Source organism: Oncorhynchus gorbuscha, linkage group LG13, assembly GCF_021184085.1.
Source record: "Oncorhynchus gorbuscha isolate QuinsamMale2020 ecotype Even-year linkage group LG13, OgorEven_v1.0, whole genome shotgun sequence".
NCBI lineage: Eukaryota > Metazoa > Chordata > Actinopteri > Salmoniformes > Salmonidae > Oncorhynchus > Oncorhynchus gorbuscha.
The window spans coordinates 26,147,288-26,164,293 of NC_060185.1; the positions used below are offsets into that span (position 1 = coordinate 26,147,288).

The 17,006-nt window shown below is 44.1% G+C and overlaps 1 pseudogene; it reads left to right on the top strand.

The window, feature by feature from the left end:
* Positions 1-16,708, top strand: part of LOC123992634 — a 28,430-nt pseudogene extending 11,722 nt beyond the window's left edge.
* The last annotated feature ends 298 nt before the right edge of the window (positions 16,709-17,006 follow it).

Below are 17,006 nucleotides of genomic sequence, written 5' to 3' on the forward strand. Positions count from 1 at the left end.
AGACAATGCAGGAAGCTATTGGTTGCCAGGCGATTAAGCCTCCATCCCAGAAACCTCCCTCCCCCGCTATTCTGGTTAGTACGGTCCACTGGGCTGAGGACGGTCGCCGGGGAGACCAGAGGTGTGAGAATTCATTCCAGGGAAGCAATGGGGGATGTTGGTGGTATATGGGTTGGTATAAGCCTTCTTTTTATGGCTTGCCAGTAGATTCCGGAATTCACCAGTCCAGCACTGGGGTACCTCATCTCAGAAACCTCTGAGTGAACTATACTGAACAAAAATATAAACACAAAATGCAACAATTTCAAATATTTTACTGAGTTACAGTTCATATGAGGAAATCAGTCAATTTAAATACATTCCTTAGGCCCTAATCTATGGATTTTACACAACACCACATTTTCTAAAATAATGTTGGAGGTGGCTTATGGTAGAGAAATTAACATTAAATTATTACATTCCTGCAGTCAGCATGCCAATTGCATGCTCCCTCAAAACTTGAGACATCTGTGGCATTGTGTTGTGTGACAAAACTGCAAATTTTAGAGTGGCCTTTTATCTTCCCCATTGTGCACCTGTGCAAACATCATGCTGTTCAGCTTCTTGATATACCACACCTGTCAGGTGGATGGATTATCTTGGCAAAGGAGAAATGCTCACTAACAGGGATGTAAACAAATTTGTGCACAACATTTTTGAGAAATAAGCTTTTTGTGCATATGCAACACTTCTGGGATCTTTTATTTTAGCTCATGGAACATGTTGTGTTTTTATTTTTGTTCAATGTAGCTATCCCTTTAAGGATAGTGTTTTTCATTGGACTTGAAATAGCCACCAAGTAACCTCTAGAGTGACCAAATGTCACATCTTACACAATGTCCCCCACTCCCTGCCTGCCTTGGAGTGAGACAGGGTTGACGCAGTCCTGTCTGAAGGTTGGGTTGATAGTTTGTCACAGCACGTCTGTGTAGAATGTCATAGCAACTTGTCTGGGACAACCACACACACACATTGCCCACGTCCCTCTCTCTCTGGCACAATACCTCCTACCCATCTGTTTCTCCTTCCATCCTTTCCCATCCTCTCTCTCTCTCTCTCTCTCTCTCTCTCTCTCTCTCTCTCTCTCTCTCTCTCTCTCTCTCTCTCTCTCTCTCTCTCTCTCTCTCTCTCTCTCTCTCTCTCTCTCTCTAGGCTGTACCAGTGAAGCTGTCCCTGGATGCTTTGCTGCAGATGTCCAGTTGTCAGGTGCAGGACACCATGAGACGACTGGGATCCAACCCAGAGGAGTGCTCTCAACTCACCGTTGCCCTCTCCTGCCTGAAGAATGCTACTGAGATAGGTCAGTTACACCGTTCTGTCATTAATAACAGTGCTTATTGATGCTGTGTGCTCTGTCGTTTAGTACTATTTGTAACTCTGACCTCTGCTTTAGGTGGGGACATCAGGGAAGACACAGGAACCTTGATAACAGAGTCGCCCCGCCGTGACAGTAACACATTACCTCCTCTGGACCGTCGCCCCTCCACCCCTGCCACACTACCCTGTGGCCCCATCCTCAGTCCCCACACCCACGCCCGTTCTGTCTCTGTGACTGTTGTACCCTGTGTGGACAATAAGGGGCATAAAGTCTACACAGGCGACATGACGGACACCTTCCCCTCCTCGTCGCTGCTCCTCTCCAATCTCCCTCCCTCCAAGAGACGCACCAAGCACCTCCCACACGCGCCCCCACCCCCTCCCGAATGCTGCTGCAGCTCCCCTTCAACATCACCCTCACACGCAGCAAGAGCCACGAATCACAGCTGGACAATCGCATAGAAGAGCCAGTGCCCAACAACAAGTGGGTGTTTCTCTATTCTGTCTTCTGAAATTAATTAAGGCAGCTATTTTGTGTTTTCTCTGTTGAATATGAGTGGCCATTTTCATCGCAAGTGTGGGTGTTTGAGTCAAAACCTATGGAATGAGTTGGTTTCTGTGTGAATGATGTGTCCGTTCTCTGAGTGACCCACACAGCTAGCCCTCTCTCTGCAGGAGGGGGAAGAAGAATAAGCTGCTCCTGAACGTGCACATCAACAGTAGCAGTGGGAACGGGTGTGAAGACTCCGCCTGCACCCCTGGTCCGGCCACCACTCCCTACACCCTCCCAGGCACCCCCACGCTGCTCGAACGTGAGTCCTGCTGCCCCAGTGGAACCTGGGAACTCTGTCGTTCTGCGTTTCCCTTTCTCTCTTTTCCTCCCTTTCTGTTTCCCTCATACTCGATTAGAACTCCATCACTTTTCTCCTGTCTTTCTTTCTCCCACTCTTTTTTTTCTCTCTCTCTCTTCCCCCATCTCCCTCTTGCTATCTCCTTTCCTCTGTTCCCCTTTGTCTAGCTCCTCTCACACTCCCTCACTCTCGTTTCCTTCCAGACAACCTGGCATTGCACCGGGGGTCTCCACAGATAATGAGGAGAGATATCGGCCTCTCTGTAACACACAGGTAGGACACATCATCACCATACTTACATATCTATTGTTTAAACCTTAAAGGCCCTCTGGGTCTTAATGGAGTACAGTTGAAGTCGGAAGTTTACAGACACATTAGCCAAATATATTTAAAATCATTTTTTTTTTTACAATTCCTGACATTTCATCTTAGTAAAAAATCCCTGTCTTCGGTCAGTTAAGATCACTACTTTATTTTAAGAATGTGAAATGTCAGAATAATAGTAGAGAGAATGATTTCAGCTTTTATTTCTTTCATCGCATTCCCAGTGGGTCAGAAGTTTACATACACCCAATTAGAATTTGGTAGCATTGCCGTTACAGCGTGGTTAGAAAGCCGTTACAGCGTGCTATTGTTTGTACAGATGAACGTGGTACCTTCAGGCATTTAGAAATTGCTCCCAACGATGAACCAGACTTGTGGATGTCTACAATGTTTTTTCTGAGGTCTTGGCTGATTTCTTTTGATTTTCCCATGATGTCAAGTAAATAGGCACTGAGCTTGAATGTAGACCTTGAAATACATCCACAGGTACACCTCCAATTGACTCAAATTATGTCAATTAGCCTATCAGAAGCTTCTAAAGCCATGATAGTTTTCTGGAATTTTCCAAGCTGTTTAAAGGCACAGTCAACTTAGTGTATGTAAACTTCTGACCCACTGGAATTGTGATACAGTGAATTATAAGTGAAATAATCTGTCTGTACACAATTATTGGAAAAATTACTTGTGTCATGCACACAGTAGATGTCCTAACCGACTTGCTAAAACTATAGTTTGCTAACAAGAAATGTGTGGAGTGGTTGAAAAACTAGTTTTAATGACTCCAACCTAAGTATTTATAAACTTCTGACTTCAACTGTATGGTGATGGGATTTGTGAAAAAAATACATTCCTGGTTTTTCGCTCAGCTTCCTAGCTTGGCACAGACCCCAAACATTTCTTGCATTGGTCTGGTGGGAATGGCGCCTCAAGAATCTGAGAATTTGAGTTATGCAGACACTCAGTCAGACCCAGTGTTTATCTGACTGGAAAGTGTGTATTTATTCATTTTGATCTTCCGTAAAAGTTTGGGGAAAAGAGATAACAGATTCCAATGAAAACCATTTGGGATCTGGCAGAATTACAACACATAAACTTCTCTGGGACAGTTTATCCACTACAGTAGGCAACTCCAACATTAGAAGTTGTGAAATATATTAATATTTAGCTTCTCTCCCTCCTTCTAAGGTTTTCAACCAAATCCTGGCTCTCACAGACATGCCAGGTGTGTCATAAGAACATGATGTTTGGTGTTAAGTGCAAACACTGCAAGTAAGAAGAAGCCTTCTATGCGGTGCATTCAGAAAGTATTCAGACCCGATAACTATTTCCACATTTTGTTACGTTACAGCATTATTCTAAAATGTATTAAATTAAATGTTTTCCTCATCAATTTACACACAATACCCCATAATGACAAAGCGAAAACAGGTTTTCAGACCCTTTGCTATGAGACTCAAAATTGAGCTCAAGTGCATCCTGTTTCCATTGATCATCCTTGAAATGTTTCTACAACTTGATTGGAGTCCACCTGTGGTAAATTCAATTGATTGGACATGATTTTGAAAGGCACACACCTGTTTATATAAGGTCCCACAGTTGACAGTGCATGTCAGAACAAAAACCATGCCATGAGGTCGAAGGAATTGTCCTTAGAGCTCTGAAAAATGATTTTTGTTGAGGCACAGATCTGGGGAAGGGTGCCAAAACATTTCTGCAGCAGGAACACAGTGGCCTCCATCATTCTTAAATGTAAGAACCTTTCAGAAGGACAACCATCTCTGCAGCACTCATCTCTGTAGTGTGGCCAGGCGGAAGCCACTCCTCAGTAAAAGGCACATGACAGCCCACTTGGAATTTGCCAAAAGAGAAACAAGATTCTCTGGTGTGATGAAAACAAGAAGTCTTTGGCCTGAATGCCAAACATCACTTCTGGAGGAAACCTGGCGCCATCCATCCCTAAGGTGGAGCATGGTGGTGGCAGCATCATGCAGTGGGGATGTTTTTCAGCGGCAGGGACTGGGAGACAAGTCAGGTTTGAGGGAAAGATGAATGGAGCAATGTACATAGCGAACCTTGATGAAACCTGCTCCAGAGCGCTCAGGACCTCAGACTGGAGCGAATGTTCACCTTCCAACAGGACAACGACCCTAAGCAAACAGCCAAGACAAAGGAGTGGCTGCGGGACAAGTCTTTGAATGTCCTTGAGTGGCCCAGCCAGATGCCGGACTTGAACCCTATCAAACATCTCTGGAGAGACCTGAAAATAGCTGTGCAGCAACGCTCCCCATCAAACCTGACAGAGCTTGAGAGGATCTGCAGAGAAGAATGGGAGAAACTCCCCAAACACAGGTGTGCCAAGCTTGTAGCGTCATACCCAACAAGACGCTGTAATCGCTGCCAAAGGTGTTTCAACAAAGTACTAAGAAACGGGTCTGAATACTTATGTAAATGTGATATTTCCATTTTTATAAAAAACTGTTTTTGCTGTGTCATTATGGGCTATTGTGTGTAGATTGGGGGGGGGGCAACGATTTAATCAATTTTAGAATAAAACTGTAGCGTAACAAAATATGGAAAATGTCAAGGGGTCGGAATCCTCTCCGAATGCACTGTACATCTCCGCTTTCATTTGTACACAAGTCACTCTGCTCCCCCTCGAACTACTGTCTCCTCTGCTTCCAGGTTAAAGTGCCATAACAAATGTACCAAAGAAGCCCTTCCCTGCAGGATATCTTTTCTTCCACGTAAGCCCTTGTCAATTCCTGCATATAAAACGACAAAAAATGCACAATGTAATTATCTTTTTCCCGATACATCCCAAGAATGTCAATTTAGTACTGAATCATTGTTCTCCTATTTTTCAGTCCCGCAAATCCGCCGGGCAGAATCTGTACCATCCGATATCAATAATCAAATTGACCGCACAGCAGAGTTACCAATCCAGTTTGGCACTTTACCTAAGGTGCTAACCAAAAAGGTAGAAAAAAGTGTTTTAGCATACGTGTGTATGTGTATTAATAGTAATATCACCATACATGGAACCTCTAATTTGTCCTGAACCTTAATTTATGAAACCTTTCTGTTGAAAACCCTCTTTCAGGACAACCCTCCCATGCTGAGTCAGATGGATTCCAGCAGTAACCCCTCCTCCACCACTTCCTCTACACCCTCCTCGCCCACCCCCTTCCAGCAGAGCAACCCCCCCCAGCGTCACCGCCACACCGCCCCCCCAATCCCTCGCCCGGACCCCAGGGGCCCCGATACAGCCGATTCCACTTCCCAGGTCCTCACAATGACAGGCCCTTGCAGGCCCAAGCACTCTCTACAGGCCCAAGCACTCTCTACAGGCCCAAGCGCGCTCTACAGGCCCAAGCGCTCTCTACAGGCCCAAGCGCTCTTTACAGGCCCAAGCACTCTCTAGATTCCTACCCTGTTCCACTAACATTTCACTCCAAAGCAGCACTTCTCCAGTATCTCTCACAGGCATTCACCCCAAAGACTCTAGATTCCTACTGTGTTCATCTCAATCACAACACTTAACTCCAAATCTACCCTAAGCCAGTAATAGCACATCTCTAATCATATTCCATTTCCTGATTACACTTCATTTGCTATTTTACCACTAATCATACAATATATCCTATTATAACATCTCCTTAACTGCTTGTGGCTTATCTAACCCAATCATATCGCTCTCTCTCTATTTTCCTCTGGTGGTTGTTTCTCCTCTTGTCCTTTAGCTGGCTGTTATTTACAACCTAGACAACAGTTTATCTTCCCTGGTGAGTTAACAATGTGTTAACACCGCTGCCTCCCTGTGTGTCCTGTAGTCCTGCCCAACTAGTACAGTACCATCCCCTTATCATGTTACCTCTTTCCCCATGTTGCTTTGCTGCAGTGGCTTACTATGACTCATGCTATGTTGTGGGAGGGGTCATGGGGGGGTTGGTGTCACCTTGGGCACTGCTGCAATGGCATGTTGTGGTCTGCCACTGTAGTTTATGACAAGCTTATAGCAGAGCCATCATATTACATGCGGATAGCTTTGGCTTTTATAATGCATACCTGCCCTCTGGTAGACAAAGCGGTGAACTGACTGACTGTACTGCTTGGCGCTGTGCATGGTTTGACAGAGTTAGAGGCAGCCATCACAATTTAGAGAATATATGCTCTGAAGTGCAGTGAAAATAGATTGGCTTAGTCACATAATAGTTTTGAACATCCTCATTGTCCCACACACAGACGTTTCCTCTTCACCGTATCCTGTTGGACTAGACTCTGAAGGCCACCATGGCAGTGGGTAAGAGACAACCGCTTTAAATGACAAAGTCACTGTAGAGTCCAAGTAAAGACCATTTAAAATGCTGTGGTTTTTCACCCACATTGTCTACTGTAATTCCACCATAGTTACCATAGTTTCTACTAGCCAGGTTAGGTTAAAGTTAGGAACCCCTGTTTATGGTGATGCTTGTCCCAACAGAGACACACAGCAACTGGCCCAATCAGAACATCCATCTCAGGGACAGGAAGGAGGATCGGTGAGTACCCAAAATCCCTAGCGGCAGGAATATAATAATGATACTAAAGAATTATATTTTAAAGCGCATTTCATTATACAACAATAATCTCAAAGTGCATAATATTAAATAGAAAATAGAAATAGTTAAAAAAATAAAACATATGTATGGTGCATTCAGAAAGTATTCAGACCCCTAGACTTTTTCCACATTTTGTTAAATTACAGCCTTATTCTAAAATGGATTTAAAAAAATAAAATCCTCATAAATCTATACACAATACCCCATAATGACAAAGTGTAACCAGTTTGTTTGAAATTTTATCAAATTTATTGAAACTAAAAAACAGAAATACCTTATTTACATAAGTATTCAGACCTTTTGCTATGAGACTCAAAATGTTGCTCCGGTGCATCCTGTTTCCATTGATCATCCTTGAGATATTTCTACAGCTTGATTGGAGTCCATCTGTCAATATAAGATCCAACAGTTGACAGTGCATGCCATAGAATTGTCCGAGAAGCTCCAAGACAGGATTGTATCGACACACAGATCTAGGGAAGGGTACCAAAAGATTTTTGCAGCATTGAAGGTCCCCAAGAACACAGTGGCCTCCAACATTCTTAAACGGAAGAAGTTTGGAACCACCAAGACTCTTCTTAGAGCTGACCGCCCAGACAAACTGAGCAATTGGGGGAGAAGGGCCTTGGCCAGGGAGTGACCAAGAACTTGATGGTCACTCTGACAGAGCTCCAAAGTTCCTCTGTGGAGATGGGAGAATCTTCCAGAAGGACAACCATCTCTGCAGCACTCCACGAATCAGGCCTTTATGGTAGTGGCTATACGGAAGCCACTCTTCAGTAAAAGGCACATGAGTTGGAGTTTGCCAAAAGGCTTCTAAAGGACTCTCAGACCATGAGAAACAAGATTCTCTGGTCTAGTGACACCCAGATGTAACTTTTTGGCCTAAATGCCAAACGTCGCGTCTGGAGGAAACCTGGCACCATCCCTACGGTGGAGCATGGTGTTGGCAGCATCATGCTGTGAGGATATTTTTCAGCGGCAGAGACTGGGAGACAAGTCAGGATCAAGGGGAAGATGAACGGATCAAAGTATAGAGAGATCTTTGATGAAAACCTGCTCCAGAGCGCTCAGGACGTCAGACTGGGAAGAAGGTTCACCTTCCAACAGGACAACGACCCTAAGCACACAGCCAAGACAACGAAGGAGTGGCTGCAGGACAAGTCTTTGAATGTCCTTGAGTGGCCCAGCCAGAGACCGGACTTGAACCCGATCGAACATCTATGCAGAGACCTGAAAATAGCTGTGCAGTGACGCTCGCCATCCAACCTGACAGAGCTTGAGAGGATTTGCAGAGAAGAATGGGAGAAACTCCCCAAATACAGGTGTGCCAAGCTTGTAGCATCATACCCAAGAAGACTTGAGGCTGTAATCGCTGCCAAAGGTGCTTCAAGAAAGTACCGAGTAAAGAATCTGAATACTTATGTAAATGTATCTGTTTTTTATCATTAATACATTTGCAAACATTTCTAAAAAAAAACGTTTTCGCTTCATCATTATGGGGTATTGTGTGTAGATTGATGAGGAAAACTAATTAATTGAATCAATTTTAGAATAAGGCTGTAATGTAACAATGTGGACAAGTCAAGAGGTCTGAGTACTTTCTGAATGCACTATATATCTAACCATATCATGATAGCAACAAAGTCTAAGAGAAGGGTAGGCCAGCTGATGAGTCTTAAGGCCACAACAGTCTGAACAGCCCTGAGATTATCAGGGAGGGAGTTCCATAGGGATGGTGTACGAGAGGAAAAGGCACGGTCCCCCATTGTGTGGAGCCTGGTCCTGGGGGCATGGAGGAGTTTAGCATGGCTTGAATGTAAGGGAGGTTCATGGGGGAGAGTAGGTCTGACAGGTAGGTGGGTCAGATGCCATTTAAGGTATTTTAGACAAGGAGATGTTCAAATAAATTATTTGAGGAACTGGTAGCCAATGGAAATCAGCAAAGATGTGGATGATCTGGGCAGAATGTTTTGTTTGTCAGAATCCTTGCAACACTCTTTTGGATGAGCTGTAGTTTATTAATTGAATGTGCAGGCAGTCCCCCAAGTATTGTTTTCCCAAAATCAATTCTGGAGAAAATGAATGCATGCATTAGCTATTCTGCGTCAGATGTGGTGAGAGACGGTCTGATGATATGGCCAAGTATGGCAGGGCAGATGCTGCAGGGCGGATGCTGCAGGGCGGATGCTGCAGGGCGGATGCTGCAGGGCGGATGCTGCAGGGCGGATGCTGCAAGGCGGATGCTGCAACAATGATCTACTGGAGGATGTCTGTCAGCATTGCCTCTGCCTTGTTGCTGTTGAGTTGGAGGAAGTTGTTCTGCATCCAAGAATTTCCTTCTTCCAGACAGTTGGACAGTTGACAGAGCAGATGTTGTATAATGCGTTGTTTTAATGCGTTGCAGTGGAAATGGACACTGTGCTGTCTGAAGAGCTGGCCAAGTGGGGGCATGTAGAGCAGGAAGAGGATAGGTCCTAACAACTACCATTGCAGGCTATGATGGACTCCTCTGATCTTGCCTCACTGAGGGTGACGTACTGCTTGTGGTTAGAACGGAGGAGATAAACCAGTTTAGGGCAGTCCCGCAGATGGTAGTGTGCTGTCTGAGGTGCTGCACTAGAATGGTTTGATCTACTGTGTCAAAAGCAGCACTGAGGTCCAGAAGAACCAAGATGGTGGGGGATCCTGTATCTGCAGCAATGAGCAGGTCATTTACAACCTTCACCAGAGCTATCGCAGTACTGTGCATGGGTCTAAAGCCAGACTGGAGAGCTTCATAAAGATGGTTAGCACTGAGGTGTGACTGAAGCTGAGTTGCCAGTGTGTTCTCCATGGATTTAGATAAAAATGTGAGGTTGGAAATAAACATGTAGTTTGAGAGAAGATCTTGGTCAAGGGATGGTTTCTTGAGCAAGGGGGTGATGACAGCGATGTTGAACAGTGACGGCACCTGCCCAGTATGGAGCGAATTGCTGAACAATTTGAGAGCAGCTGAGTATGTTTTGAACAGTGATGTTCCAATAGGTTCGTGGGGGCCACTGGTAGTCTTCATTTTATTAGATTTCTACCACAGCAGCAGGTGAGACCAGAGCTAAATCACTTAGAGTGGGGTCAGATATGGGTGGTGGGTTACGAGCCAGAGTGGGGTTGAGGTTGGAGAATACAATGTTCTTTCGAATGGTGTTGATTTTAGCCTTGAAGAACTCAGCAAATCAGTTGCATTGTTCAGTACTTTTTGAAAAAGTGAAAGAGAAAACAGTTCATTTTTTTTTAGATTGGGAAACCACCCAGCAGCATAACCTGATCAAGTGACAGTTCTCTAGTCTAGTTAATTATGTGGTGCAATGATATTGACGGGATCATTTTACCATATAGAGAACTTAATAAAAGATTGTTTCTCTGTTTCAGTTTTTATTCCGATCTCTCTACCTGTGCTGTTGTGTGCAGATAAACCAGCAAAAAAATCAAATAGACTTCCAGAAATCTGCAATAACATGGAGTACCAGCCTAAATGTATGTTTTGTTTGGATTGACATGACACAATTTGTGCTTTGTCTCTGCATATTCAGGAAGAGGAGGCAGAAGAGGAGGAATACCTAGGAGAGGAGGATGAGAGAAATGGTAGCAGGGAGAGCAGAGAGAAGGGCCACACAAACGGAGAGTGTGATGGGGACGAGTTAGAGGAGCTGCCCAGCTACCGGGGCAAGATGGCCGGGGGCCGATGGAGGGGACCCATCTCCCGTAAGGCCAGCCAGACCAGCGTGTACCTGCAGGAGTGGGACATCCCCTACGAGCAGCTGGAGCTGGGGGAGCTCATTGGCAAGGTGAATGACTACACCTTTACATAGTGTTAAATATACAGTACCTGTCAAAATGTTGGACACACCTACTCATTCAAGGGTATTTCTTTAATTTGACTATTTTCTCATTGAAGAATAATAGTGACAGCACCAAACGATGAAATAACACATATGGAATCATGTAGTAACCAAAAAAGTGTTGAAGGTCAGTAAATTTGGAAAATTTCAAGAACTTTCAACGTTTCTTCAAGTGCAGTTGCAAAAACCATCAAGCGCTATGATGAAACTGGCAGTCATGAGGACCACCACAGAGGATAAGTTCATTAGGGTTACCAGCCTCAGAAATTTCAGCCCAAATAAATATTTCACAGACTGTTCAGAGGAGACTGTGTGAATCAGTCCTTCATGGTCGAATTGTGCAAAGAAACCACTACTAAAGGACACCAATAATAAGAAGAGACTTGCTTGGGTCAAGAAACACGAGCATTGGACATTGGACCGGTGGAAATCTGTCCTTTGGTCTGGAGTCCAAATTTGATATTTTTGGATCCAACCACCGTGTCTTTGTGAGATGCAGTGTAGGTGAATGGATGATCTCCGCATGTGTAGTTCCCACTGTGAAGCATGGAGGAGGTGTAATGGTCTGGTGGTGTTTTGCTGGTGACACTTTCTGTGATTTATTTAGAATTCAAGGCACACTTAACCAGCATGGCTACCAGCAATATGCCATCTCATCTGGTTTGGGCTTAGTGGGACTATCATTTGTTTTTCAACAGGACAATGACTCAACACCTCCAGGCTGTGTAAGGGCTATTTGACCAAGAATGAGAGTGATGGAATGCCGCATTCGATGACCTGGCCTCCACAATCACCCGACCTTAACTGAATTGAGATGGTTTGGGATGAGTTGGACCGCAGAGCGAAGGAAAAGCAGCCAACAAGTGCTCAGCATATGTGGGAACTCCTTCAAGACTGTCAGAAAAGCATTCCAGGTTTAGCTGGTTGAGAGAATGGCAAAAGTGTGCAAAGCTGTCATCAAGGCAAAGGGTCGCTACTTTGAAGAATCTTAATCTAAAATATATTTGGTTTGTTTTAACACTTTTTTTGGTTACTACATGATTTGTTATGATTTAGTTTTGATGTCGTCACTTTTTATTATACAATGTAGAAAATATAAAAAATAAAGAAAAACCCTGGAATGAGTAGGTGTGTCAACTTTTGACTGGTACTGTACACTCAGTGGTCAGTTTATTAGGTACACCACCTCGTTGACGGTTCGCTTTTACATACAGTGAGTCACGTGGCCATGGCTTGCTATATATTGCATGCAGGCAGGCATCGAGTGTATCTACACAGAGGGTAGTAGCAGTGGTGGAAAAAGTACCCAATAGAGTCAATTAGAGTTCCTTGAAAAGGAAGATAAGAAAATATGCTTCAGGGTAGCTAATAACACCGTGCCCATACTGTACCTCCCTATTCCAGGGCCGTTGGGGGAAGGTGCATAAGGGGCGCTGGCATGGAGAGGTGGCCATCCGGCTGCTAGAGATAGATGGTAATAACCAGGACCACCTGAAGCTGTTTAAGAAGGAGGTGATGAACTACAGGCAGACCCGCCACGAGAACGTGGTCCTCTTCATGGGGGCCTGCATGGCCCCGCCACACCTCGCCATCATCACCAGGTTAGGGGGAGGGAAGTGGGAAAGGGAGGTGGGGATGGTAAGGGAGTTGAGCAGGGAAAAGCTGGAACCCTTGAATCAATCTATGAGAAGTATTAAATGTGTATTGGTTTAACAAATGAGGAAACCAGGAAAGGATTTGTTTTGAGAAACTAGATGATCCAGTTATCACTCCCTTTCCCCCCTGACATTTCCTCTTGTTTTCTCTCAGTTTCTGCAAAGGTCAGACACTATTCTCAGTTGTAAGAGATGCCAAGAACACACTAGACATCAACAAGACAAGGCAGATTTCTCAGGAAATTGTTAAGGTGTGGTATTACTCAACTTCTCTTTAATTGGGGCGGCAGGGTAGCCTAGTGGTTGGACTAGTAACCGGAAGGTTGCAAGTTCAAACCCCCGAGCTGACAAGGTACAAATCTGCCGTTCTGCCCCTGAACAGGCAGTTAACCCACTGTTCCTAGGCCGTCATTGAAAATAAGAATTTGTTCTTAACTGACTTGCCTAGTTAAATAAAGGTAAAAAAAAAAATTGTAAGTACATTGTAAGCAGCCTACTCTTCCTTTCACTGAAAGTAACCAAACTCTGACCTCTTCCTCAGGGTATGGGCTACCTTCATGCTAAAGGAATCGTTCACAAGGACCTGAAGTCCAAGAATGTGTTCTATGACACAAACAAAGTGGTAATCACAGACTTTGGTCTTTTTGGAATGTCCGGAGTGGTACAAGAGTACCACAAGAGGTAAGCAAAAAAACACTGTAAAAAGTTGAACACTCTGAGAAGCATACTTCTATACCTTTTGAAAGATCAATGTGTACGTTTGTCCATCTGTGGGTATCTGTTTGTGTGTCTGTCCAGGCGAGAGAACGAACTAAGGCTCCCTCATGGCTGGATCTACTACCTGGCCCCTGAGATCGTCCGCAGGATGGGTACTGGGAACCATGAGGACCGCCTGCCTTTCTCCAACGCTGCAGACGTCTACGCCTTTGGGTGCACATCATTTCCGGCCGTCTTATATCTTGACATAATAATAATAATACTGCATTTACTTAAATATAGGACATCTGAATGCTTTTAGAAAATGTAGCTCAAAACAAACAACATTGGATTTTTGGGGGATATATACATAAATCGGTTGAAATGTGGCTCCCCATGAAATGAATGTGTGTATGCTGTTTGTATACAGGGTTAACACTGAGGGGCTAACCATACAGTATATTTCACCCCCAGTACCATTTGGTACGAGCTGCAGGCCCGTGGCTGGCCACTCACCAACCAGCCAGCAGAGGCCACCATCTGGCAGGTGGGCAGCGGAGAGGGCATCAAGAAGGTCCTGGCAAAGGTCAGCCTGGGCAAGGAGGTCACGGTAAGGTCAAAGAGCAGTTTGTGACAGTGTGATGTCCTCTGGGAAGCTTAGTGTACTGTATTGACATGATAATAAACCAAACAATATTATTCTCAGTGTGCCAGTGATATCATTAAAACAGACTGACATCGTACTACCAGAGCCAAAACCTTTGAATGGGTTATCAAATCAAATGTTATTAGTCACATACACATGGTTAGCAGATGTTAATGAGAGTGTGGCGAAATGCTTGTGCATCTAGTTCTGACAGTGCAGTAATATCTAACAAGTAATCTAACAATTCCCCAACAACTACCTAATGCACACACATCTAAAGGGGTGAATGAGAATATGTACATATAAGTAGATGGATGAGTGATGGCCGTGCGGCATAGGCAAGGTGCAGTAGATGGTATAAAATACAGTATATATATGTAAACATTATTAGAGTGGCATTATTTGAAGTGGCATTGCGTAAGAGTCTAGTGATCCATTTATTCAAGTGCAGTGATTGGGTCTCAATGTAGGCAGCAGCCTCTCTGAGTTAGTGATTGCTGTTTAGCAGTCTGATGGCCTTGAGTTGTTTTTCAATCTCTCGGTCCCAGCTATACATCTACGTTGTGTGTACAGCTATAATGATGGATGTAGGATGAGATAAATACCCCCCCCCTGTACTGTAGGAGATACTGTCTACCTGTTGGTCCTTCAAGCCAAAAGAGCGTCCCTCCTTCACCCAGCTGACTGACATGCTGGAGAAGCTGCCGAAGCTCAACCGCAGGCTCTCCCACCCAGGACACTTCTGGAAGTCAGCCGAGTATGTATCCTAAAGACCAGAATCCCATTTGAGATATACTGTATATACACTCTGTATATATTTAGAATACTTCTCCTATGTCTATGGGGATGCCACTTCTGAATGCGTTGGGTTCCCTCATGGCTCACAATGTACCTGTTGATCCCTCTCCATCCAGTGATGTCACATTGGATGGAGCCGGGAGAACATGGGGTGTTTGTATGAGTGTGTAAATAAGAATGTGTTTATGGTGGAGAGGTGTAGCCCTCCGATAAACCTGGGCCTACTGTATGTTTTTTTGTAAGCCCTTTGATTTAAATAATTAAAAGGGATGACTGTGATACAAATCACCAGCTTTATATACAGTTGTCTTCAATAGGTAATTTTAGCTCAAATATAGAAATGTGATCATTTTTAAGTAAAGGTTGAACAGGACAAAAGGTGAAATAGCCCGTTGAAATGGTTTGGTTTGTGACTGTTCATTTCAGAGCTGATTGTTTTGATTCCCTAAATCTGTCCATGTTTCAAAGAGAGTATACTTTATAATAGCACCACCCCCTACCCCTCTCCCAGTCTCTATGCTGTCCATCTCTGTGGGCAGTGATTGGAGGCTTGAGTGTCCCACCTCTCCTGTGTCCCCCTTTCTGTGAATATTTGTCATACCTCTCTCTCTTGACATCTCTGTTTGGGTCTCCCTCCCTCCCTCTCTGGGCGCTGCTGCTCTCTCCTGGATCACCACTGACTGACTCCACCTGTTCCTGCTCCACCTCACCCTCCCTGTCTCCCTTGGACCCCTCCTCCTTCTCCACCTCCTCTTAACTGCCAACCCCCTCAAACCCCCTCCTCCGTGAACATCTTCTCCGATTGGATCTTCCCTCCTCCACTCCTCTCCTTGATCTATTCCATCCTACTTTCTTCTTCTCTCCTTGCTCTCTGTGTGAAGGCCCTGGGTTCATCATCATTGCCTGCGGGACCATTGCAGTAAGGGCCTGCAGTCTCGCTGCCCCTACATATACAAATAACACATCTCTCAGTGGCAACTTGTGCTTATCAATTCTAAGGAATAGCCTGTTTGGTATTAGATTCAGAGGAATTCAGAGGAATGGACGACCTTGCATAATGACATCAACTGGTATCGCAGCCAATAGATTAACCAATATATAGAGTAATGCATCTTTGTCAACTTGCTAAATGTACCATAATGCACTGCCTGGGTTGTTTGTTAGTTTGCCTTACTGCAGTTCATGTATTGACATTTTGGTACTAGTAGTGGCTAATGCAAACAGTCTAGTCTAACCGCTTGCTTTCTTTAAAGTTTCTCTCTCTCTCTCACGTTCGCTCTGTACTCTCTCGCGCTACTCTCTTCTCTCTTTTCCCCTTTCTCTCTCTTTTTCTCTCTCTCACCCTACAACTTAGGTTCTAGCCTTCAGTATGCAAGAGGAAGTAATACTATGAGGTTTAATGTCAAATGTTGATTTGCCTCTTGTGCACTCTTTGTGTGCCTGTGTCAGCATGCCCTGTATGTGTGTGTATAGGGACATGTGTGCATGCTTGTTTGGTTGGTAGATGAATGTAATGTGCTGGACATCCAGAGGTTAACCCTGTGAAAGACTGTAGTGATTGAATGGTAGCAGTGATAACAACACAAAGATAAATGTATCCAATCTATATAAATATACGTATATAGAATTGTTTTATTTAATGTACAGATAACATTTATTTTATTATGTGTACAAAGTCTTTATATTACATTGCACGTTACATTATAGGTACTTCACATCTAATTATGTAGAGCTTTAAAAACCTATTTTTCCCTCAACACTGTGTAAACAAATTGTACATTACTTAAAGATGGGTTGGTGTTTTTTATGTCATAAGAATGTATATTTTTGTACAGATTGTGGCTACACTCTGAAAGAGTTTCTGGTTTCCTCAGTGAAAGATGATAAAACTAAACTCACGTCATTTGGTTCTGTGTTTTGTTTTGGAATGCTGAGAACAGTTTGAATGGATGGTCAGTTAGATGAAAAGGGTATCGCTTTACATTAAGGATTTAAGCAGCTAAATTACAAGCACACAATTCCCACTAGACACCATTTATACAGTTGATTTATTTCCAAGTGTTTGGTTTGATTTAAAGGGGCAATCCGGGATTCAAAACGTTGACCTCAAATATGGGTGTCACTGACTCACCAGTTCCCAGAAGAGAGGATGATTGGGTGTCACTGACTCACCAGTTCCCAGGAGAGAGAGGATGATTGGG